Source organism: Giraffa tippelskirchi, chromosome 1, assembly GCF_054371585.1.
Source record: "Giraffa tippelskirchi isolate mGirTip1 chromosome 1, T2T-mGirTip1v1.2.pri, whole genome shotgun sequence".
Classification (NCBI taxonomy): domain Eukaryota; kingdom Metazoa; phylum Chordata; class Mammalia; order Artiodactyla; family Giraffidae; genus Giraffa; species Giraffa tippelskirchi.
The window spans coordinates 155,101,683-155,128,792 of NC_137275.1; the positions used below are offsets into that span (position 1 = coordinate 155,101,683).

At 38.5% G+C, this 27,110-nt stretch overlaps 1 protein-coding gene across 13 annotated transcripts in view; it reads left to right on the plus strand.

The window, feature by feature from the left end:
- The window catches only part of PTPRD (protein tyrosine phosphatase receptor type D), a 1,686,434-nt gene that overhangs the window by 1,126,687 nt on the left and 532,637 nt on the right, over positions 1-27,110 (plus strand). For 10 of the 13 annotated variants that reach the window (XM_081500279.1, XM_081500284.1, XM_081500257.1 and 7 more), the window contains exon 1: positions 1,263-1,996. The exons of 2 other annotated variants lie outside the window; for them this stretch is intronic. The gene's annotated coding sequence lies outside the window, so the exon portion shown is untranslated. Of the gene's footprint in view, positions 1-1,261; positions 1,997-27,110 lie in introns of those variants that run through there. One more of the 13 variants, XM_081500294.1, reaches the window with a different exon arrangement.

Genomic DNA, 27,110 nt, shown 5'->3' on the forward strand with positions numbered 1-27,110 from the left:
CATACAAAGAGTGGGAACAAATGGGCAGCTTGAGACAACAGCTGAATCATTAGGCTGATTCAGTCTAAGGAGTTGGCTTACTTTTGGTCTTTCAAAGACTGCCTAGAGCCCGCAGGAATAAGTATTATGTGTATATGCTGCCTTGAGCACACAGTGAGCAAGGCAGGCGACTGGAAACCTTGACTTTCCTTTAACCTTTCTGACCAAGTTTCTATTAAAATTTTGGTAGGCCAATTGCCAATGGTGGCTTCCAGCTGCTGACTTTGCGCTTGCTGGAGATCCTTGAGGAGTAAAGAAGGTAAAAAGGTGCCTCTTCAGCTAACAGTCCATACAGCGGGTTGTTGATGAAGCCTGTGTAGCCCCACAACTGAGCGCATGTCTAGGCAGAGGGTTATATGGTGTCCTTCAGACAAGCTGCGGAGTACTGCGTTATCAACATCACAAAAGCAAGTGGCATGGAAGCAAACGAGTTATTCCACTAAGACTGATTCTGATTCGATACTTCCCTTTCTTCCTCTCTGATTCCAAAGTGGATCCACCAAACATCCCTCTATGGAAGCTACAAAGGTGAACTGGGGTTGTAGACACAAACTGTCTCATCACCGCCCGCGCCTTATATTGTTATCGCTGCTTTGAATGGGATGCGACCAGCATCTTTCCTCCCTTGTGCCAGGACCCAGAGCAGGAAGCACCGGGTGTGCAGCTCTTAGGAGATGAGTGAATTTGTTAGAGGGGGTCTTGTCTGGTGGATGGATGCTGGGGAGTGACGTCACCCAGCCCCCTCCTCTGCAAGTGTGAGTATGTGTGTGTGTGTGTGTGTGTGTGTGTGTGTGTGTTGCGCGCCTCCTTCTCCCAGCTCTCCTGCCTCCTTCCTTCGCGGTCCAGCTCTCTGGCCCTTTCAGTGGGTCAGTGGTCCAGATTCAGGGATTCGCCAGTGGGCGCAGCGGGCCTGGCCCTCCCCTCGCCCGGGCGCACCCATACTCACACTCTCGCGCTGGCAACGCGCACGCACAATCCCTCAGCGCTGGGGCACCGCGATTCCGTGGGATCCCCAGCACGTTACGAGGATTTTCGAAATCACCCAGACAAGGAAACAAAGAGAGGAGCTTTTCCAATCACTTTCCTGAGATTTTTTCATTTAATTTCCCCTCCACACCACCTCGCCTTCAACCGTAGCCGCCAGGTTCACGCCAGGTCCGAGGACTGGGCTGGACCGGCCGTCCCCCCTCCGGGCCCGTTGACTCCGCGCGGGCCGGTCTCCAGGCGTCGCCTCGCCGCCTCTCCCCCGCCTCCCCTCTCACCCTCCTCCCCCGCCGGCCTCAGTTTCTGGTTACCTCTCGAGTGCGCTTCACTTTTTGGGGGGGAAGAAAAGGAGAGGGAGGCGTTGAGGGGGGCAGCCGAGTTGCTATTTGTGGCCAAAGAATCCTCTTTAAAAGCAGCAGCACCGGGAAGGAGGAAGCAGGAGAGGCGGAGGGAGGAGAGGCTCCGCGGCCCCGGACCCCCCAGCCGCGAGCGGCGGAGCGTCGAGGAGCGGGAGGAGGAGGAGACACACAGCAGCGGCGGCGGCCGGAGCAGCGAGCGCAGGGCGAGCAGGAGGAGCGGGAGGAGGAGAAACTGCCGCGGAAGCCGTGGGCTCAGAAGGGCCAGGAGGACGGCCCGGGAAGAGGAGGAGGAGGCGGAGGAGGAGGAGGAGAAGAAGGGGGTAGGGGTGGAGGGAGGGCGGGGGGACGCGCTCCTCTGGATGCTAGATTTCGGGTGTTTGGACTCACTCGCAGACTCTCCTCCACTTCCTCGCTCTGGACTGGGCTGGCCGCGCGAGGACCGGGCGGAGGCGGCGGGGGCCGCAGCTGCGCGGGATTAAATCGGCCGCCCGGACTCCGGCGGCTGGGGCAGGCGCGGGCTGCGCGGCCGTGGCGGGGGGCGAAGGCGCTAGAGGAAAGTGCTGGTGGCGGCGCGAGAGGCGGTGGCGGCGGCTGTCCGGAGCCAACATGACCAGGTGAGTCCTCCGAGCTGACCCGGTCCGCCCCACTGAGTCCTCTCGGGTCTGCGCTCGCCAGAGCCAGGCTTCCGCAGCCCGCGCTCCGGGGGCCGGAGCTACACTCCCGCGTCTGCGAGCCCGGCGCCCCGGCACTGGAGCGCACAGTTTGCTCTTCTGAACCTCCTTGGGCAGAGGTCCTCCCCTGCACGGTCCGTTTCTCGCTTAAAACCTCAGACCTGGGAGAGTGGCAGTTCTAGAGAATGAGGGTGTTTGAGTCTGTGTGTTTGTGCCATCCCCGCTTTCTCCTCCTGGGGTGGGCGTAGTATTGGGGAAATGGTGGAGCGGCGGGGCGATACGACCCTACCCAGAGATTCTGCCACTGCAATTTTTTTTTTTTTTTTTTTAAGAGGCAGTGAGTACTGTTTTAAGGAGGGCTGCTTCGGAGAGGGGGCGGTTTCTTTTTCTTTCTTTCCTCTGAACTACTGGGGAGAAGGAGAAATAGCAGGAATGAAAGTCTCCGCGGCTGCCAAAGAGGAGGGGGACTGTTTTGGAGACCTTTCCGTGGCAGAATCAAAGCTCGTAGTTTTGCTGTGGCGATCTGCCCTTCTTACACACTCATTCCATGGGGAAGGCAACGCAGAATTTATAATGCAAAGTCCAAGTTGTAGGAAACAATTTGACAAGAAAACCAAGAACAAACCAAATGTTCTTTGCTTTCCTATTTATTGTAGCTTTCACCTTGGCATGTAGGAAACTTGAATCGTTTATGTGTGAGGTTAATTTTCTTTTAGAAGCATTAACAAATTAAGTCACTTTTCTTATGACTCAAAAAAAAAAAATCTTGGACACTGTGAGTTTGGCTTTCATTAATTGGGTGCTCCAGCATTGTTCCATTCGCCAAAACCTGGATGATCACAATTCATTTGTATTGTTTCTAGCTTGCTTCCCAGTGCATGACTTGTCTGATGTCTCCTCTGTTTTCTAACATTCTTAGAGTGATCCCCAGACCAGCCTACGCTTTGTAGGATTCCTTAAACCTCCAGGAAGAGGGAGCATTCCTGTATTTTCTCTTAAACCCCCCCTCCCTTTTTACTTGCCCACAATCATTGTACCAGTGACTTAGAGCAGAGCACATACATTTTGAGCCTGTCAGAGACTAGTGACTGCTTGTGACTTGAGATAGATTCGCTGCTGGACTTCCAGAGCTTCAAACGTGGACCTTTCCTTTTGGTGTGTTCTTTCCAGCCATCCTGTAGCACACATATGGGAGTTAGTCCAACCACTGATACTTCTGACCATTTTGGCTGTTCTATCTCTGTTTCAAAGTGTACACACTCACCACTCAACTTGAGTAAAACCAGGGTGATCCACTGCCAAGACTTGAAATATTCTGAATTAAAGGAATATTTAAATGATACCAACTTAAAGATTCTCCTGTTGTTAATATGATGATATCCAGGACAAAGCTTAATAGATATTATACGTATTTAGAAAACATTTTGTTATATGCCACAGATGGATGTTATTAGCTTAGCAAAGAGAGAATACAATTTCAATGCTCAATGTCCGAATTCTTGAAACAGATCTCTGAAATGGACAATAGAAGGAAAATTTTCCTACCTCCCACCTCCCATAATTATATACTATACTTTGCTTTTCAATGGAGCTAGCAATTCTGTGACAGATTTCTTATATTCACCCTCATGCTATCAGCTATTATTGTACTTTCAAAGTGTGAAATTGACAAGCTGGTCAGTTCTATGAATTCAGCTGTCAGACTGTGTCCAGTTAAAAACTGCTAAAAGCTGTAAAAATGCCTGCCTAGAATTTTTTTTTTTTAAAGGAAAGGCAGCTAGGGGATGAGGATTAAGTGGTGTTATTAATTGTAGATTTTTTAAATAGGTGCACTCTAATGTAAGTTCTGTCACTGGTTTTGTTTATAAAACACTTGTTTTATTTGTTGGGAAGCACATTTATTTTAGATTTCTACTATTTTAAAAGTGGCATTCAGTTTGTATCTATATTTCATTTTAAATAGTGAGCACTTTACATAGAAATAATCTGTTCTTATAGCCCTCAGTAATACTAGTATAATAGAAATAAGATTCAAAGAGGAAAAGTGTCTCTCGAATATATTTTAATGTATGAGTAATATATTACTTTTGTAATGACATGCAAAGAGGTGGATTAAATATTTTATTGTGAAGGTTATGTAACAAATTCTTCTTAGATCAGTGCAGTTGTAGTTGCTAAAGTAATGAAATGCAGTGCTCTATTTAAATATATATGTATTTCAGTGGATAATCATAAAAGCAAAACTGCTTAGAGTATTAAATACAATGATTTGATTTTCCTTTTAAGATTGGCATTCATTTATAGTCAGAATATCTCCAAGTCCAAGACTAAGAATTGGAATCCCCTCATCTGCTGCTATTTACTAAACCACTAGGGGCCTGTATAACTGTTCTTATATCCAGGAGATAGCCTGGTATGGCATATGCAAACCCTTCCTAGAGAAACATTTAAAAAGAATCAGGTAGGCAGTCCCCTCTGTTTTTGTTTTGTCTTTTTAACCTATTAACTCATGCTCTGATGTTAGTCATAGACATTGATTGAAGGGTTTTTCAAGAATATTGTTTAGAGCATTACACTATGGTGGTGCAAGGATGACTTCACAGAGTGTGTGGAACATTGGAGAGGTATTTGTGCAAATTCATATGTGATCCAAGTTCTCAGTGTATGTCAAGGATAAACAAGCAGGGAGGTTAATAAATTTTCCTTATTGGACTGATAAGGATGTTATTTGCATAATGTAAGGTTAAAAGAGAAAGGAAGCAGAATTACTTTAAGGAATGTGTAGTCATAGATTGATGGTGTGATTAAACTGGCTTTGTAAGTGCTGTGCAAGTTGTGTGGAAGGAGAATCTGAGGCTGTGACTACAGTTTAGTCAGCACTTGAGGGACCTGCACGGAGGATGCACCGTACATTTTTAAGTGTCAGTTTCACAAATTTGAGATCGACCAGCTGTGGCAATCTTGATAGACGTTAGGCAGTAAGGTCAAGTATACTTACACTGTTCTTCTGTTGATTTTCAGTTTTTCAAACTGACAAGGGTGACTATTTGTAAAAGAGCACACTGTAAGTATTTGCATATTGGATTTCCTTCAGACCAAACTTGATTTATCAAGTCATTGAACATCTCTATTTTTAAAAGGATTCTATGGATAAATAAGAATTCATTAACACAATCACGTATTAAAAGTGCCATTTCAGGAGTGATGGATTTCTCAAGGTGATTTGGCTTTAAAAATACCCTTTCAGCGTGTATTTGTGGGTAGTCGGAGAGTTGAAGTATACATATGCTCTAGTTTATGATTCTGAGAGCATCAAACTTTCAGGCTTACATCTTTAAATATACATTTAACCTTTGATCATGGGTGCCCTTTTCCCAAAGTTTCTGATCATCACGAAAATAAACTTTACCTTTAATGTAATATATTCAACTTAGTGGCCACAAAGTACACTTTTAGGATTCATTTTATAAGCATGAATATATGAAATGCTAAATAAAAAGATATAATTATTCAGTTTTCCAGAGTATTCAGAGACTATTTTTTTTTCTTGTTTTCTTAAAGGGCCAGTAGTTTTTGATTGAAAAGATTAGTTTGAGTAAATGAGTTATATTTTAAGCGAGGCCTACTCAGTGGTTTTTGCCTTATGGAGTTATTTTTCAGTTCTTTGTACTGTTTGATTTCTTGGAAAAATCTTTAAAGAAAGCTACTTACTTGTGATGGCATAAAGACAACTTGAAGCTGCAAGCAAAATCAGTGTTTAAAAAATTTTTACATTATCAATGATTTGCAAAGAGAAGAGTTGTTTTTTCCGTGAGCTACAAGATTGAGGATTCCTATATAACACATCAACAGAAGAAACCTGAAAATGTGGAGGAAGATTACTTAGGAGGGAATTGTCAGTAAATTCATTGCAACAAACATCCCTTGTTTAAGCTTTCATAATATCATGGCACAATGACATTTCCACCAAAGGATAGGTTTGTTTGGGGATATGTTTTCTGTATGGATAATTTCATTTGCTTCTAATTAGTAGTTGGTAACACTTATTAAAATGTCATGTGTGGCTTGCATTTGTTTTGACAATTTATAGGGTCCAAATTCTCCCACCCCTGTTTTAAAAATAAAAAAAGGGTTTCCAGCTCTCCACAGTCAAGCCCCTAAGAAAGATAGCTAAAAGAATAAGTGGTCTGTGCCTACTGATTGTTCATTATATGAAATTGTAGCTTCAGATGTAAAAGTTTACTGTTTTCTTTACGTCATAAGTCTTGGGGAAGTTAAAGAGCAAACACTTATACATTATAGAGGTCTCTGATCCAATATAACCTAAATAATAGAGTCATGACAGTGGTGCAAGATTGAAACATTAATGAAATAGAATTCTTGAAGGACGTAACTCACAAAATTACATTTCAGGCCTATGCCCCTCATTTTCCCTTTAATAAATCACCCATTTGCTTTTATGTAATCAGCAGTTTGCAGTTTCTTTTCTTAACATTTATAAGATATTCTTAAGACACACTAAGGTAATTCAAATATTGTGTCCAGTTATACTGTCAACTTGTTGGGAAGAAAGAATAATTGAAATAGTCTGCCATGTCCTGCCTCTTTCCTTTGAAACTAATACATTCGGTATCTTTCTGTTCATTGTTTTCTGTTTGATGCTGACATCTTTAATAGGGTCATATCAATACTTGTCAGTTACTCTATAACTTTTTAAAAATTACAAGAAACAAAGAGCAAAATGGAACTTTTTCTTGGCTTTTCGACCTCTGCTGCCCCCTAAATCAAATCCACGTATGTCATAGATCAGTAAATTAAATGAAAGAGATGCCGATTTAGAAGGCTAAGATGGCCGGTTCTGTCTGTGAGCCGGCAGATCAGGTGCACCCATACACGGACAGTCTCGAGACCACTTGTATAGTCCTTGCTTCCCGCCTGCAGCAAGCAAGTTCTGCTCGCCTTTGCAAATGGCCACTCTTAGGTGGCAGGCTCCCCTTTGGCTTCTTCAGCATTTATAACGAAATATAAGAGCAAAAGCAGCTGTCTGAAGCTGAGTTTTCTCCTAGTTCTTTGAATTCACTGCCCAGAAGCAGGACTTAACTTTGACATTCAGATATAACAATGTCAGGAACCTTGTGACCTTTACCATTTTGCTGTTTACTGGCTTTAACCATTGTAACTCTGTCAGTGTCAGAGATTGATTGAATTTATAAATCCTTAATTGTCTTTTTCCACAGTCCTCAAGCTATATTCCTTAATGTAGCAGTAGCTAACTAAATTGAGATTTGTGAATTGCATTTAGAAAATTGTGTTTCTCAGTATTGCTTCAAGATTAGGGGAAAGTGTGCTTTCAGATCTATGAAATGGTCATCTTTAATCATCGGGTCCCAAGTAATAAGTGACTTCTTTTTTAAGCTTCAGTAAGTGGATTCCTTTTATTAACAAGAAGGTTTATATTAATACTGATTTTCATTAATAATTGAAAAACAGTTATCATTTAATCTTGTTTAAGCATGGCAGTGTATAGTGTATATAAATATAATGCTAAAGCTTGCAAAATCTGGACCAGCTTCTTTTTTTTTTTTGACTACACAGTAAAAAAAACATAAATTTGATGCAAGAAAAACTAAATTTATACCTTAGTTTTGTCACTTCTTTTCTGTGGAATCTTGGCAGAAATTACATAACATTTTAGGGTGTTGTTTCGCCATCATAACATGGAGAAAGTAGCCATAGATGTGATGAAGATACAATTAGATAAGAATTTGTCTTATTTTGTATTTTAAATTAAAAAAATTCCTGGATGCAGGAGTGATGTAACGGACATGCTGTATTCTATGATGTGATTTTGTATGATAGTGTTCTGCTATCTTTATCTGCTATAAATTTTCACTTCCTGATTTAAAAATGAAGACTTGGGTATGAGTCGTGTACGCTCTGTTGTGTACATGGTATAATTACTACACATGCTAGAATTACCTTTTCCTGTCCAGCACTGTTTTTGAAGTCTGTACACATCAGTATGCCATAGTACGCTGTTTATCTCAGAAAGCCTTTAAAGGAAAAGCTAGAAATGATTTTACCTACAACGTACAAAGAGAGAATTTTGCTTAAAAGTAAAAAATGTGTTAGATTCTTCATATTTGATGTCGAGCTAAGTCTTGAGGAAGAAATGTTTAGAAAAGCGATTAATTAAAACACCGAACTGACAGAATTGCCTTTTTTTTTTTTTTTTTAATAGTGGTGCATCTTAGAAAGCTCCTTAGCTCTTTGCCCAGCGCAGCTGTCCTTCCATGAAAGATCAGGTTTCAAGAGCAATGATGGATGGTGGGTGCCTGTAGCCAGTTGTGGGGTTTGCTCCGAGGTCAAATGTATTGATGGAGGATAGGAATTTACTGCTTTCTGTCTGTCCCTAAGATCCGCCAGTACAATTTAAATTAGACTAGACACATCAAATGCTGATCCAGTGTTCCATTATAGGCCCAAAAGACATTTGTGTGCAAAGTTTAAAATATTTTTTTTCCTCCAGTCTCCTTCCACCCTAACTGAAAAGACATATCATGCATGAGCTAATGGTTTCTTACTGTACAAGTAGACCCCAGCCTTCCTGCAAACACATATTTGAACTGCTTGTACTAGTAACTTAATTAACATACTATTAAAGGATTTTAAGAGAGAAACAAAATACGGCTACTCGTTTGACTTTTCTGATTGAAATAATTCAGTGTGTGATTTTTAGATACATGGTTTTATATCCTTATTTATTAATTATGTTGTATATCTTAATTTAAATGGAGTAGTAGGCTAATTGGTAATAATAGTAATCTACTGACAATGTCTTAAGTATTGTAAATTCACTTAATGACTAACTAATGATTTTCACATTTTTCTTGGGGGAAAAAGAAGGGAGTTATAATATTTTACTAGAGGGATGCATTTTGGGGAGTATCTTCCATTGGAAATATCTCATGGATGGAGGATCTCTCTGAGTCCCTTCTTTGATCCTCACTTTATTCATCAACATTGCTTTCCCTTCATTGTATGCTTTGGCCTCTGTGTCCCATCTCCATTCTAAACTCTTACTGTTTTATCCATGGCCCTCTTCAGATCACTGTCTATACTGTCTCATGAGCTATTCCTATCTACTTCTCATAGAAGCAATAATTTCTGCATAGATGACTCTGAAAATAAAATTTATAACTTCTCTCTGGGGTTCCAGATCTGGAATTTTTTTTAATCTGCTTGTTAGATAGTTGAGAAGTAGAAAGCTCTCCTTTGTCCCACATTCTGTATTTTATAAACCTGAAATATAATCTTTCATCCATACTTTTTTCTTGGTACCTCATTTTCTCTTTTCTCCTTCTCAGTTCTTCCTAAAAACTTTTGCTTTCTGAAACTCAAGGCTTTCAGCTCTGCATCTTCAAGTGCTGAATTCCCAGCATAGCAGTCAAAGCCCTTTGCAGTCTAATCCCAGCTTGTGTGTCCAGCCTCTGCTCTCTGCAGAACCTCAAGAGCTCTGACCTGCTGCAGTGTCAGAGCCCCTGCCCTCAGGCACCTTTTTGGTTCTTAATGCTGTTCTTAGAGTCCCCTTTCTCTTCTTGCCAGCTGTCCTAACTTGTAGCTATTGAAATCCTCCTAATTATTCTATTTTCTGATTCTCAACTCAAGTGCTACATGTCCTTTGCTTTGAATTTATTTTGAGTTGAATTTAATTGAAATCATGAATGTGAAGAATAATTATTCAGTTGAAACCTTTGATGATGCTCAGGACATTGAGATAGGTGGAAAACTAATTTCTTTTTATTTTCTTTATTTATAAGTACAATAGTAGTGATTGGTATATAAAGTTGTAATTGTGATGGTTGCTAAAATTTACTGAGCACTTACCATGTACCAGGCATTCAGCATAGCACTTTACTTTCACTGTCATGTTTAATGGCTAAAACAACACTAAGGAAGTCAAATGCTTTTATTATCATCAGTTATTCAAGAGGGGATTCCCCGGTGGCGCTGGTGGTAAAGAATCCGCCTGCCAATGCAGGAGAACTAAGAGAGGTGGGTTTGATCCCTGGGTCAGGAAGATCCCCTGGAGGAGGAAATGGCAACCCACTCCAGTATTCTTGCCTGGAAAATCCCATGGACAGAGGAGCCTGGCCGGCTACACAGTCCACGGGATCACAAAGAGCTGGACATGACCGAAGCAGCTTATGGAGAGACAGCTTGAGAGGTTAAGTATTTGCCCAAGGTTGCGTAGCTGGATATAATGAAGATGGAACTTAAAGCCAAGATTTTAAGTTATGATCCCAATTATTATCCACTCCACTCTTAAACCCTCAATATATTCTTGTGTATGATATGAATTATTTTTTTTTTTAAAACTCCTTCATATATACCAGGCACATATGCATGACAACACGGTGCTTTCTTAACCAAATTCAGAAGAATCTTAAACCATTATTTTTTCTGAAGAGTCTCTGTGTTACTTTCTCTGCTTGGGACTGAATTTTTTTTGAACTTAAAACTGTTTGGTTTGGACTGGTTAACTTTTTTTTCTTTTTGCAGTTGCCTTTCAGCTCTAAAATTATATGCTTTCAGGCCAGTGACAGAACTTCCTGAGCTCTTGGGTCAGTCCTGGAGTAGAAGTGGTTAAATAAAATATTTCCACCAGGAATAGTTTTTTTTTTAAATCACAAAGGCTGGTGTTTTCATAGCTGCCCAACAGGTAGGGAATCAAAAGCATTTTTACAAAGAGAACTATAGATTGAGCAGAGATATCTGATGAACAGCCTCCTGTCAAAAAATGGAATTATGCCAAGTGACTGATACATATGTGTTCTGTTTACTGGCAGCTTACCCTGCACAACTGTATCTGGGAAATTTTGCCAGTTATACTGTCTTCTAAAATATTCTTTTTGCAACTCACCTGTTAATTTCATTTTCAGTAATGGATGATTTTATAACATTTTTCTCATTTAACCCATCTTTATAAAGTTTAGGTTTTTTTGTGGGGGCGTCAGGCAACAGATAACATATCTCTGGTTAATTATGGTCTTATAAATAATAATAGTACAAGACAGGATGTTGCATTTGTTTGATAATTTGGAAAATTATTTTTTTCTCCAACAACAAGGCACCCTGAAGTTTTAAATCAGACATGGTACATAAAATAAAGTTACATGAAAAATGCTTTGGTCATTTATGGCTCTTACAGTATGTCAACAATTAAGAATCTTCTTTGCCCAGGTTTCTGAAATGCCCAGGTTTCTCACATGTACGCACTGTCCTATTTAGTCATGTTTTCCTGTGGGTTAATCTATAAACATAACCTGTTAGGAGCCTGGAGCTGTGTGGACTGTGTAGTGAAGGTTATTCCATAATTAGGCTCATAATAAATGTTTTTTGATGATAATAGTTAAGAGTGAGAAGTTCAATAAATACTGTTAAAAATATCCAGGTACTACTTTAAGAAATGGTTGGCTAAGTGCAATTGAATTGAATCTGAGTTTTACTTTTGCCTAGACTCACCTTGAATCTGATCTCTTTTTATCAAAAAAACTCGGGAATATACTATTTAAATCTTGATTTTAAATTTATCATTTGAAACCTGTTTTCTCTAAATAAGCTCTTGTTACTCCAGTATGCCAAAATAACTATTAACTTTCTGTCAGCCAAATTATTCACTACCTTTTAATATGTTAGCTGGCATCTGTTGGCAAGGCCTTCATCATCTTTTGCCTGGATTGCAACCTCTCTGTGTTTACTTGGGGTCTCAGTGTAGTTGCTTTGGTGCTCTGTAGCCAGCATGTTCATTAAGAAATTCACATCTGATTATGTCACCCTTCTCCTTCAGATACTACGGTGGCTGTCCCTTCTGCTCTATGTAAAGCTTGAAATACTCAACAAAAGTCACTTGGCCCTTGATGTCCTTCTCCCTTCCTTGGGTCTTGCCGCTTAGCCATTCTCATAATTGTTTTTTCTGTTTCCCTCTCCCTCACCCCCAGCACACTTACAGTCCAGCCATACTCAAGTATCTGCTATTTGCCTGATGTGCTACTTTGACTCTTCTGTGTGTAATTCTGAGCATGCTTTCTCCCTTTCCTGGAAACTCCTTTCTGCTTCCATCTTTGCCTGATTCCCCTCTTCCTTCAGGGCTTAGCTGAGCTGAAAACTCTTCCAGGAAGTCTTCTCATCCTGACAAACCTGGATACCCTTTCTTTCAACACTTAGAGACGCAAATGCATTTTACGTATGGCATCTTTCATAGTGCTTTGCAATTGCTTGTTAATGGTCTGATTCATTACAAATTCCTCAAAGCCAAAGCCCAGATCCATTCCCCCATGGCATTTCTAACACTTAACCTATGGCCGCCTGACTCAGTGTCCTAGTAATATTAGCACATTGTTACTGAGTAATTTGTGAAAAAATTCATGTGCCTAGAAAAAGCAGAGGTCAGTTAGCTCATAGCCCAAATCTTACAACCCGTATGTTTAATGTTTAACTTGACCGTTTATGATTACGTTTTCAGTTTCTCTTAAGTAATTAATTTTATTTTACTTGAGCTAACTTCCACTTACCTAGCTCCCTACCAAACCAAGACAAAGCCAAATCTGTGTATGCTGAGTGTATCTCCTCATATGCCACTAGACAAGACAAATCTGCCTTTACATCTGGCTGTCGTAGGAATTCCCAGATGCACTTAATTCTGACACATGGTCATTATTGAACCAAAAGCCATTGCCTGGCATCATTGTAGCTCGTATTTGTTTTCTTTTTAAGGGGCCTCAATGAGGCTGCCAAATGTACAACAGGTGCCTTAGTTTTATACTTGCCAATCTGTTGTTATTCAAATGACCGCCCTAACAGAGACTAATGGTATCTAATAAAATTGATCTCAGTTCTGGCAAGCCCAGCTTGGACAAGCAGGAGCAGTAGGCACTGCAGTGTGGAAATATGCTGGTGCTGAATGCTCCCGGTGAAGCAGACATTTTTCAGAAAGTGACATATGTCTCACACGTAGGCCCCTTGTTTATGTTGAGCCATGGAAATTTTCCACAGCCCAGTATTATATGAACACTAGGATTTGCAACCTCTAATCTTATTTTAGATGGGTTCCCTGGGTGGCATGGGGACAGGATTAGCTGTGCCAGCTTATCAATGAATGTCTGTGCCATGTCTGTAAGGCACAGCCAGACAATCTTTTTAGGCCAAGCAGCTGGCTTGTATGACCGCTTGTATTTCCTGTCAGAAATTTCGCCTCACTGATTTCATAAGGCCCTGCAAAGACTTCAGTATTAATAGAGAGAGCTGGGAGAGGAGTATGTCAACTTGCAAACAGGAGCTGATGTTTGGACACCTGCATTTAAACAGTGTGTATGATTTTGTGGGGTTTCCCCCCATGCTTTATAGGAAACTGGCCTAAGGAGAGCTTTGTCACCAAAGGAAGTGACTTCTTGGTAACTGGCCATCGGAAGAACTCAAAAGTTTGAGTGATGATAAGTGTTAGTACCAGGTCTCACAGGGATATGAAATGCCTTTTTTTTTCCTGTAGGGATCTTAGAAATCTCATTTTATACACTCACCTGCTCTCCCATTTTTATATTTATTCATTAAATGATTGTACATTTATCTTTCCTAAATTCAAGGCACTGTGGGAATGTAAGGATGAGCCAAATGTTGCCAAGTACAATTTGCACTGACAGATAGGCAGACATCTGAAATCTTAAGATTTTGGAAAATTAATTCTAGCATAATGTACATTTCTAATTGGAGACTGAAAGGAATAGCAACCCACTTCAATATTCTTGCCTGGAGAATTGCATGGACAGAGGAACCTGGCAGGCTACAGTCCTTGGGATCACAAAGAGTTAGAGACGACTAACAGTATGTTGTCATGTGGAAAAAAGAGCTACTCAAATTACCATGACAGAAAAGCTTACAGGTTTCGCTAAATAATACTAATAATCATTGCTAGAATAAGAGGAGGTGGTTAGAGCCTTGATTGCCTAACCACCCTTCACTTGGCTCCATAGTTAATTGAGCTCATCTAATTTCCCGTGACCCAGCATATAGAATAGTTCTTAGGTTAGGATTTGGCTATTATTGGACCATCTTTTTGTATTATTTATACCCATCCTACTTGAAAAAGAATGTGTGGCAGCTATTAAATCATATGCTTCATTATCCTTAAATAAATCACGTTGGTAGAGCAGACAATGGATTATTGTATAGATGGTTAGTTTCTATGAAAATTTAAAAAAATATTCATCTTATCTTCCTTTTGAAGGATATTTTATTTCAAAGCATTTAAAAAATGATAGAGCCCTTTAAGGAGTGTTACAAACTACCCACGTAGTGACTATTGTTAGTACTGGGAAAAAACTATACTAAGTAAAACTAGTCTAAAGGTGAATAATATTTTTAAATTAGTGTTTTTAAAAGGCCTGCTACCATTTCTGTTTGTGTTGTTTTTCACAGTAGTTTTCATCATTTAGAAGAAAAGATGCACATGATATGGTAGGATTTTATAGTAGTAACGTTCTTTGCAACTAGAATTGAGAAAAATAATGAAATAAACAAATGGATAAAAACTGGCATCCACAAACCTACATGAACGTGGTATCATTGATAGCCAAAGATTACATAAATGATCTTTTAGATATTTTAAACATAGGGCTCTATTTTTTCCTTTTGGATTTTTTAGGTACCAGAGTGACACATTACGTTTTCATATCTTGCAGTGAGAACTAAACACATTTTTGTCTGTAAAATGGGCCACAGTAGCCTCTTTGTCATAAAGATAAGCCATTTCTCAGAGAGTGAGTGGGAAATCTTCCAAGGGTGCTAGAAAGAATGTTAGTTTAAACTTTATGTTGAGGAGACTTCACTGTCCCAGCTAGCCCTTCTGCCTTGGTCTCTAGAACCCAAGTGAATTTGTGTTTGTAGTTAATGCTGTCCCTCATATACTGCAGGAAATGGGGTTCTGGCTGATGCGTTGCTGGTTCTCAGATGAAGGAAGGTTTTGCATCAGACAGCATCTGCTTTGATGAGGAACCTACTGCTTTTTCTCAAAAAAGACTCAAGGGAAGAACAAGAGACAGATCTTTATGCTGTATATTTTTTAACCATAAGGGAACAAATCTCCATCTTAATTAAAATTAAGTATAATTAAAAACTTAGTTGTAGTAGCTGTGTTTCAAGTGGTCAATAGCCACATGTAGGTAGGAGCTGTTGTATAGAATAGTATAGACAGAAAATTCTGTTGTTGCACAAAGTTAGTTTGGACAGTACTGAGCTTCCTGATGGTTCTGAGATGTCATGTGATATTTTCAAGGTTACATATGTGGTAAAGATAAGCCATTTGTATACTGAGAATACCCATTGATCTTACAAGCAAAGAATCTGCTTGTCAGATGTAAGTGAAAGATACTGTGTCTCAGAACTAATCCTCAAGGGAAGTGAATTAATAGCCAATTCTGTGCTTTTTTTCTAATGACATATATGCATACCCTCTGATTTTTTTATTTGTCCAATGTGGAGAAATACTCTTCTATGGAAGTCAGATATGGAAACAAATTCAGTTTTATCAGTCCTACCACATCACGTCTCGGATTTCTTCAGTGAGTCTTTTCTGTTGTTTTCCAAGTGATTTTTGTCTGTCTGCAGCTATTTTTCACTGAAGGGCTGTAGGTGATCATACAATTAGCATTCAAACAGGATGCTATGAGAATGAATGGGGATGCTTTGAACGGGGCAGCTGGCATAGATGAGCTGTTGTCAGCAGACCCATAAATCTGACATCTTAAAGCTTCATATGTAGAGTAGAGCATATGTGTGTATTGTTAGGTTGGCCAGGACTGATCATGAGGGCAGCTTGAAGGAAAACCTGGGGAGGCAAAAGCATTATGGAGCCTTTTCTTGCCATCTTTCCTACTTTCCCATCTTTCCTGCTGTTCTTCTGCTTTATTACTCACTCTGGAGTTTTGTCAGGGATCAGGCCAATCCAGTGTCACATGTAATTAATGCTGAGAGACACATATCACTGAAACCTGTTAGAAGTCATTGAAAGAAATGTGGAGGCAGATGAGGACCTCTAGACTCACCCCTGACAGTCCAGTGGGGATGAGAGGCAGGGCAGTAGAGACAGAACTAAGCCGGTACTTTTAACTGCTGCCTCCCACCTCTCCACTCATTCCCTGCTGCTGAGGCAAGGGTTAAAGGCTCCACTTCAGGTTTCTGGAGAGCTGTCCTAGAGCAGCCAGGGGAAGGAGGAGGGATGAAAGTTGAAGGACTTTGGAGCAATTCCTGGGAACAGAGCCCTGCTTTCTCCTAACTGGCTTCTTTTTTGGTCACGGAACCTGATTGTTCCCAGATGCCTTTCTCTTCTCCTTTCACATCATAAGTCTCTATCACCTCCTATGGGGAGCATCACCATGTCTGGTAATTTTGTTGTTCAGTCGCTAAGTCATGTCCAATTCTTTGCGAGTCTGAGGACTGCAGCACGCCAGGCTCCTCTGTCCACTATCTCCTGGAGTTTGCCCAAACTCATATCCATTGAGTCGGTGATGCCCTCCAACCATTTCATCCTCTGTCGCCTCCTCCTCCTCTTGCCTTCAACCTTTTCCAGCATCAGAGTCTTTTCCGATCAGTTGGCAATTCACATCAGATGGCCAAAGTAATGGAGTTTCAGCTTCAGCATCAGTCCTTCCAATGAATATTTAGGGTTGATTTCCTTATGATTGACTGGTTTGATCTCCTTGCAGTCTAAGAGTCTCTGATAATTTTAGTTGCTGCATTTGTCTTTTTCAGGTAGCCTTTTTATATTTTTTGTTTTGGTTTTTGAATTGAAAAATGTCGACTATAACTATAGTTATATCAAGGAATTGTTTTGTTTTCAGTATGCTTTGGAAAGTATGTAGCAGCAGCAAGGTGTAGTTTTTTTTTGTTTGAGTCTTAATCAGTTCTGAGACTGTCCCCATGTACCTCCAGTTTTTATAATAAAAATGAATAAAAACAGGTTTCTGAGGGATGAGAGTTTTTTAAAGACGGTTGATTAAGAATACAATCGACTGTGTATTAGGTGATGCTTGTAGCTTTGAGAAAGCTGTGAAGAGGCAGGGAATTGCACACACAAAGTGCCGAGGGTTTTCTGGTGTTGGTTCAGGACCATGGACTGAGTCTGCCACTACTCTCCCCAGAAAATTTGTCCATTAAAAAAAAATAAAGCTTATTTCTATTTCTAGCAGATTTATTATTATTATTTTAAATTTCCATAGCAAAGAGGGTTCCTGGCAAGGATGGAATTGTTTCTGCTTCACGCATGCTCAGCTCCCGTAACAAAATGGGAAAGTGCAGGGGCTCCAAGCACTCTGAGCCAATTAATCCGCTGGAGCCTGGGGACATTCACCTCTTGCAGTGTCTCATTTTTCAAGTCTTGGCTTCTTATTGTGATTATACGGACTGTCTCTATCAGTAACTGAGGTGAAAATCAGGGTCCTCTTGTAATTACAGATCTAAATCTTGATGATCACAGAAATATAAGGATTGGGTAGAAGCTGTATAAATAGTCACACATTCTCATCCCAGAGAGATTTAATATTCCAAATCCTCAGTCCCACCACATGGCAATTGTGGGACACAGTGCTCTAGTTAATAACGTAAAACTTAAATTTGTCATTACAGAAAGGATCATAAGAACTCTCAGTTCAGGTGACATGAAGGGAGTCTCTTGTTCATATCGTTACGTGCACTGTAAGGGATATGATATTGGTCCGATATGGTACTGTAGTTAATTGATGTACTTGGTGCCAAAGGGTTGCTAAGTCTGTTAAAGGGCCAATTTATCATTTTCAGTTGTTTAATTATCTGAAAAAATTAAGGATGGACACAATTAGGGTTCAGAAATGTGTAGTTTATGTTTTAGTGTTTTAAATGTATGTAATTATAGCCTTACTGAATTAAATGCTGAGCTCCGATGATAACTCACACTCAGAGTAGAGAACAGAAAAGCACAGAAATATGGAACATGCTACTTGGGTATGTTGAGTAGCAGAGTAAAAAAAGTCTTTTCTTACTTTTTTATTGGGTTACAGTGAAGTAATTTGAAAGAGAGCATGAACCCAAAGTAGTTTTTCTAACATTTTACTCTAATACAGTGATCAAGTGGTATTGTTTACACATTTCTATATGCTGACTTTTATTCATCTATTTTAAAGTCATAACAATAGTATAACCTGATTATAGGAAAGTTAGACGCGAACTAGAAAAAGTCACTAATAATCCCATCACCTGAAAACAACCCACCGTTCTGACTTGAGAAAAATTTCTAGACCTTTATACTGTATGGTGAGCTTGTTTTTCAGCACTTTGTCAGTTACCATTTTAGCATAAATAAATAAATATATATATATTTACATCTTGCCTCAGCATGGTTGTCATCTTTAATGGCTACGCAATAATATGTTGACTAGTTTTATCTATTTTCCTGTTAGTAGCCATTGTTTTTTGTTTTTTTTTCCTTCCCTTTTCCTTACTATTCCAAATTCAATGTTTTGAGGAACACTTGAATCAGGATAGGTTTTTCTGTATTTTGCATTATTTCTTTTAGTATTGACACATAGAAGTGGTATCCCTAGGTCAAAGAAAATGAACATTTTTATGTCTTTTGAAACATTTCATGAGGTTGTGTTCCAGAAAGGATGTATGTGCTAATAATGCCACTAGTAGTTACTGAGGATACCAGTTTCTTTCCTCTAGTTGGTCAGTTTAAAAATTTTTATCTCAATTTTGTTGACTTAATAAGCAAAACATTGCTTCATTATTGTTTTAATATGAATTTCTTTCATTATGGAAGTGATGCTTTCTCCCTAATGCTTGCAAGTAATTATTCCTGTTATATGGAGTATCTGTACATTTCCTCTGCCTAAGGATTTTTGTTCATTAGTTCACATTCTTTATATACTAGGCATATTAACTCTTTGTCATGTTTGTAACAAGTGTGTTTTGAGCATGTTTACTGATCTTACTTTAATAGTTGATTTACATATGGAATTTTATTTCTAACGTTATATAGTCAAAATAGTTGATGATCTTTTTATGTGTTGTTATTCCTTGTACAAGAAGTGTACTTCTTGTACAGAAGTGGAGACTTGTCTCTTTTCCTGAGATTTTCACCTTATTTTTCTGGTGTTTTATTCTGCTTGTTACTATTTGGTATCTGTTCTTTAAGTGATTTTCTATATAAGTGGTAAAGTACTTGAAAGTATTAAATAACTATTATTTACATAATCATGTTTATTTCCAGCACACAAACCAAGTACTGCTTTGCTAGAAAAAAGTATAAGTAAAGCATGTTATAAATTTCCAATGTAGAGTTATATGTGTACAGATTTTTTTTTAAAGATGTCGAGTTAAATGGCCAGTTTTTAATCAGTGTTTTCTGTCGCTGTATATAAATGGTATTTTTTTAGTCTCAAACAATTTATTAGGAAAAAGTGTTATGCTCAGTAAAAAGATCTGCATGAGTTAATTTTGAGTTGAATTTGAAAAGGATCTTATTAGTTTTTAAAATAATTTTAAAAGTGAGACATTTCCAAGTAGCTCATAGTATCTGGATGTTTTCAAAGGGAGGAATGTAGGTTAATAATCTTACCTTCAAGTCATCTGTAAGGGACAAGTGGTTGTAATATAGGGCAAGATTTTAAGTAGATTTTAAAAAATTGCCAGTTACTTATCCTCAAACTAAACAGTCTTTCCTTCCTCAGTTTATTTGCAATGTTCCTTAAAATAATCTTAAAGCATTGTATTTTTCAAGGTTTATCTCTGGTTTGCTCATTCAGCTTTATTTTTTTGTAGGTCCATGACTGAGTCAGTTATAATATTCCTTCAATTACTATGGGTTTTTTCTGCTATTATGGTTGGTTGGACTGAACCCTTATCTTATAGATTATTCTTTGGTAATTTCTCTGATTTATTTCTTAAAATGAACTTTAATTGACCCTAAAATTTTGAGTTAAAAACGAAGAAGCCTTAAATCAGATTTTGACATAATTCATGCAAATTACTTATGTTCTGAGACCTGGACATATTATATATATACACACATATATATATATATATATATATATATACGTGCATGTGTATATGTATAATACGTAATTTAATTGTAGTCAAATGCTTAACTATAGTTTGAAATTTCTCATTTCTCTTTATAACCTCACAATAAAACAAGAAAGCAAGTAAATAAAACTACTTTTGGTTTAAATGGCACAGTCTTGTTTCATTTTAAAGTTAGATACTGGATAATCTCCTACCTAGAAAATGCCTATTTTGACTTCAAATTCAATGTTCATGATTTCAGAATCTTGTTTCAGTTAGTTTTTTTTTCAGTTAGAAGAAAAACAGCATATTAAAGTTCTGAACTTAGGACCTAAAATTATTTTAAGAATTGTATATAAAAGATGAGAATTTGAAAGTTAATTTCTGTATTTTTATAAGGACCCATTTTGATTATATCTGTGGTACATATTGGGCTTCCCTGATGGTACTAGTGGTAAAGAACCTGCCTGCCAGTGTAAGGGATGTAAGAGAGGTGGGTTCTATCCCTGGGTCGGGAAGATCCCCTGGAGGGAGGGTATGGCAACCCATTCAAGTATTCTTGTCCCTTGGAGAATCCCATGGACAGAGGAGCCTGGTGGGCTACAGTCTGTAGTTGCACAGAGTCAGACATGACTGAAGCATCTTAGCACTCATGCATGTGGTGCATATCAGTTGTTATGTAGATGTCCTAACATTAAAGACCTTTTTATTTTTAACCAAAAGAAAAAAACAGTCCATGAGGAGTATGGGTTTTTAGTGATTAACCTGTAACTCTGGTCTTTTAGAGATGTGCCAAGGCTTCCCTTTCTTTGTGAAATAGAGCATATCTTATAGTTTGCTTTGTCAGTATCCTATTAAACTATCAAAACATTCAAATTCTGCATTTTGAGCAGTATTTACGCCTGAATTAATTCATAGGTTTCAAGGTCACTAACTTTGATTATATTTATTTTTATTTACCAATTTAGCCATCTCTTCATGTATATCATAGAACATGTAGCAGCCCACAAAACCCCAAACACTAGCAAATGAAGAATAACATTTGAACAATGTTGCTTTGAAATTTATCTTTATATTAAGTAGTTAACTACTTACTGAGTTCCTACTGTGTCCCAGACATGGATCTAGGCACTGTAGATACAGCAGGCATCAACAAAGATGAGATTATTTTCTTAAGGAGCTTTCATTCCAGTAGGGGGATAATCAATCGCAATAAACAGACAAGAGTGTGTAAAATAAATGAGATAGTGATTAAATGCTATGAAGAAAACAGCTTGGAAGGGATATAAATGACTTTGCGGGGAGAGGTGGAAACGGCTGTTTTAATGAAGGTGGGTATCTGAGAAGGTGACTTTCTGGGAAAGAAGGTAGGCAGAGAGACTAGTGAATGCAGTATCCTGAGACAGGCCTTTGCTGGGATGGCATTCCTCAGCTCTTTTGGAAAGCAAATTTTATTCTTAGATCTATTTATGGAGGCTACAGTTCTAGACTTATCCCATTCCCTGTGCCCCCAGACCTCCAATGAAGCGCCTGGTCCTTCTTTGCTCTCTGATTTCATCCCTGCTCCAGCTGTTGCCAAGATCCCGGGTCATGTCTATTTGCACACAAGGGCCAAGGCCATCCAGTCCCCCCACCCACCCCACACTCCAGCTCTGCTTTGCTGACTCTCTGAGTCTGCAGCACTGGCCCCCGATTGAATATTTGCCTAGACCACTGCCTTTCCTGATTAACTCACTGTAACCTGCAGGTCCTTTCAAAACCTAGATTGTATCTACTTGGCCCTTTCCATGCAGTTGGATTCCTCAGTTCAGTCATGTTCACCCCTTTAGGCAAAAGCATCAGCTTTGCTCCGAGTTGTTATTTGCTTTGAATAACACCCCCCTCCCCCCAGCTCATAAATTCAGGAGTTACGAAGCTGCCTGCTATAAAGCAATTCTGTATTCACTTTCTTTTCTGCCTTTATTTTATATAGCAAAAAATCTGAAAAATGGGAAGTTTCAATGTCTTGTCCAGAGCTCTAGAGGAAACGCCCGAAGGTGTGTTTGTTAGAAATCTTTGATTTTGCATATATTAGCTCATTGTGTCTTCTCTGCAAGGACTGGAGTTTAAATTCCTGCTGTGTAATAGCCTCTTTGATCCCCTGTTTCCTTATCTCTAAAGTAGGAAAGACAGGAGCACCTGCTTCCCTCCTAGTATTGCTGTGAACATTAAATTAGATAATGCATTTAATGCATAGTGTGCTCTGACACATGGAGTTTTCAGTAAATAGAGCCATTTTTATTAGTATTGATGCTACAATTATTATTACTTTTGCTGCCATTGCCCTCTGTATAAAAACTTTAGAAATTAGATGTATAAGCAGTTATTAATAACATTATTTCTGAAACAAATGAGAACTGATTATAAAAGGTGGTGAGATGTTTAACAAAAATATTTTGCAAAATTACTGAATTTCTTATACGATTCTCCATATAAAAATTATATCCTGTCATAGTGTTAGTCGCTCAGTCGTGTCTGACTCTTTGTAACCCCATGGACTGTGGTCCTCCAGGCTTCTCTGTCCATGGGATTCTCCAGGCAATAATACTGGAGTGGATTGCCATTCCATTCTCCAGAGGATCTTTGCGACCCAAGGATCGAACCCAGGTCTCCTGCATTGCAAACAGATTCTTCACTGTCTGAGCGACAGGGAAGATCCTATCTTGTTGTGTGAATTACTAAATTTCACATTTATATGATATGTAAAATATATACTGAATTATTTTCCACTCAACTTTATAGTATTATGAACAACTATATTGTATGAATTATACCTCCCGATTATCCATCCAATAAATGACATCCATCAATCATCTAGTAAATGGCAGTGTTGTGATATCCTGAAACTAAAAAAATTTTTTTTCCCTAAGTATCTGTGATCAGTTGATACACAACATTGTTTAAATTTAAGGTATATAACTTATTAGTTTGAGAAATTAACCTGGTAACCATTAGCTAACCCTTCCATAATGAAAATGAAAGTGAGGTCGCTCAGTCGTGTCCCGACTCTTTGCCACCCCATGGACTGTAGCCTACGATGCCCCGCCATCCATGGGGTTTTCCAGGCGAGTACTGGAGTGGGTGACATTGCCGTCTCCAGCCCTTCCATCCTGTCACCTAATTACTATTTCTTTACCGTGGTAATAGCGTTCAAGATCTGCTTTCTTAGAAACATTGAAATATATGATGCAGTATTATTAGCTATAATTGCTATGCTTATGAGCTTTCCTGGAGGCTCAGATGGTAAAGAATCTGTCTGCAGTGCAGGAGACCCAGGTTTGATCCCTGGGTCAGAAAGATCCACTGGAGAAGGGAGCGGATACCCACTCCCGCACTCTCGCCTGGAGAATTCCATGGGCAGAGGAGCCTGGCGGGCTGCAGTCCATGGGGTTGCAAAGAGTCAAACACAACTGAGAAACTAACATATTCACTTTCAGCATGCTTATTCTCTGAAAATTTTTACAGAATCTAGAGGATAATGAGAATTCTTATGTAAGACCTACTGAGGTGATAAATGAATAAATTGAAATACATTTATACTTACGGGACCCAATTCTGTCTCCATCTTTTTGCCTGTCGCTTAATGTATATAAGGCTTGTAGGTCATCACAAGTAGCTATGCTCAGACATTCTGCAAAATTTCAAAGGTCACATGTTCAAATCCATGATAATCACCGCTTGGGAGTACCATCCAATAAGATTAATTTTTTAGTGAAGTCTTCTTAGGTAGTAAGTCAGAAGAGAAAAGCTGTAAACATCCTATCTTAACCTTTAAACCTTGATTGTTATTATTTTTTCCTTTCTCACCATTAGCTGTGTGGCTGTGGCCTCTAGATGAACTGGATATGTTACCTCTGTTGTTAAGATTTTTAGGGCCCACAGAGATTATATCAGGTCAGTTGTACTACTGATTGTTTTTTTCTTGTGCAAATTAAGAATAGGAAAGAAAATGTCTTTTTGTTATGTAGCTCTCTGTATAATGAACAATGGCTATTAAATTTATGAGAGTTCTAATATGAAGTGAAGGGTTGCATTTCTTTTCATTTAAGATATTATTTTCTGTTCTTTGCAGGGTATGTGTAGTTACTCAGTTCATGGAAAAAATGAAGCCTCAGGCAACCTGGAAAAGAAAGAGATGACTCCAATTTAGAGAAATATTTAATATCCAACTTCCTTCAGACATGATTACTTTTACAGTTGAAAGATTTCGTATTTAAAGTAATCCTCTTTGTGAAGTCTTGTGATCCTGCAGTGTGACCATAAACTCAATCAAAATCACTTTGTTAACAAAACACACATACTGGGCGCAAACACTGGTTAATTTTCTGTTTCACCTAACTCCAAGTGTATTGTGGCCCTGTTCAGTCAGGCATTTCTGAAATGTTGTGTGGCTGTTTTGGTAATCGCCATAATTGACTTTCTCTCTTCCTTGTGATTCATTGCCTATTTTCCCCATAATTTTCAAATTGTGGAATGTTTTTGATGAAAAACACATTTTGTGTGTGCGGTTCTGCTTTCATGACTATGAAAACAAACGGCTACCTGTCATCAGATTTCACTGTGTCTTGCAGGGTTTTTCCCAAAGCAATCCTCCACTAAGGTAAATTAAAGTTGGATTTGGAGCGTTGGGGATTACTAGATCAATGCACACAACTTTACGTAACATTAATATTGCAGGATCCTTAAATACATTGAGACACTATCTTAGTACTCATCAGGCGTATATATATATTATATATATAAGTATATATCATATATATATTTTAATCATCAGTTACCGTTTGCATTCAGTGCACATTATAGCTCTCAGAAGACTGCAAACGCTTTTCAGTATTGCCTTTTATCTTCATGCTGTTTGAATGATTTTACTGGACACTACTAAAGAAGGAAATGGATGCAAGTAAATTACAACTTGTACCCATTTCCAACTGTCAAAAAAGCATTAAAGGAAAAATAGAATATGGCTTTTGTAAAACATTGTGATTTGGAAAGCAGTTTTTGCCAAATTAGTATATGTAAATGATCTTTGCTGTGTCAAACTCTCTCTGAGGTTTTCCAGTGTTTACAATACAGTTGACTCATAAAAGTAATTCAGTGTTGAGATGAATAGCAGACTGTTTTCAGAATCATCAAATTCATTCTGACTTGGATGAAAAAGACATATCTTGTATGAATTCTTTTTTGTTTGTATTTGGAGATGTCTGATTCAGGACTTTGAGTTTACATTTTAAGGGATTTAGTGTGCAATTTTTAAAAATTTTAGCAAATTTTACTTACCTTGTGATTTCTCCTCCTATCTTAAATGACACACTTTACTGAGGTTTCCGAATTGTGTGTGATCTTTATAATCTCTAGAGCATCTTTACATAACATATGTCTTGACTAGGATGTGGATTACATGGACGTACACATTTGTGACAATTCATCCAATTATACTTAAGATCTGTACATTTCACTGCGTGAATTCTACTTTAATCTTAAAAATATGAAAAAATACATGAACAATCAAGAAGATGTTAGTGGTAAGTATTTATTCAACTTGGTAAGCTCTCGACAGTAAATGTGAGAAGGGTGCACAGGACATATGGTGTTGTCAGTATAGTATGGTAGAGTCTTTCTAAGAATATTTGTTTTTTGTTTTTTGCAAGTGCTACATTATATGGAACACCCTTGCCCACATGTGCTCTGAAGATGAAAACGCCCTGAGTTATTTTAAAATACTAACAAATTTCTCACGTCGAGTTATTTCAGTTTACTTGAGAGTAGCATTTCGGAAACGTTATATGACTTCATTATATCCTGTTGCAAATGTTAAAGAATTACAGTGAACCCAACAAACATGTCCTTAATGTTTTATTTTTTATGGTTTTAAAAATTTATGGACAATAATAACCTCAGTTACCATCTCACTTTTGACAACCAGTTCTACAACTTCCATAGAAATTATTACCAATTCTTTAACAGCTCTGTATATTCTTTAGTAACTTTGGATATTTGATTGTTCTATAGTACTACTAACATGCTTATGTTAAATGTCACCAGTTTCAAAGTATTGAATATCAGTGTTGTGAAGATGGAAGTGATTCCATTCCAGGTCCTGTGTGTTTCATAATCATTGCATGAAATTCATCACCTGCAATTATGTAAACAATAGACATTCATAGGATTTGCTTCCTTTTTAGATAATGGAGTTGCTGGCAAAATAGATCTCAGTCCCCACCACATTATTAAATATCTTATTTGTAAGGTGGCGATAGGTACTAATGAAATGTACTTTGAGGTATTATACTGATAATTATGAAAATGTAGCTTTCCGAAAAAGAAACTCTTCCACCTAATTTCAGGCCTATTATTTTAAATGGATCCTATTCAACTTCATCTAGGTATTTGGCTTAACTGGATTAGAACCATATTTAGTTTAATTCAAACATTTTAATAACCTTTAAAGGATGAGTACATTTTTGAGTGAAGGGACATGATAAATATCCTGTCTGTTAAAGATGTACTCTGTTTTGAGATGTAAATGGTAATTTGATTTACATTGCAAAGTCTAGGGTTGGAGGGTGGATAGGAATTTGGTGACTTTTTGTGGCAGAAAATTAAAATTCCTTGAGTACCAAATAGATTGGTGGGTTGATTCATTTATTCCTTTACCATAGAGTATGCTGAGCTTTAGGAATTGAAAGATAAATTGGAGATGATACAATTCTAATATCTTCTCTCTGTACACTATGAGAGAAGTACAGAGAGTACTATCTGAAGATCTCAGAATTGGATCCCAGGAGTGAGCAGAAATCTACCAGTTTAAACAAGGAAAGAAAGAGGATTCCAGGGAAAAGGAGCTGCTGCTGCTGCTGCTGCTAAGTCGCTTCAGTCGTGTCTGACTCTGTGCGACCCCATAGACGACAGCCCACCAGGCTCCCCT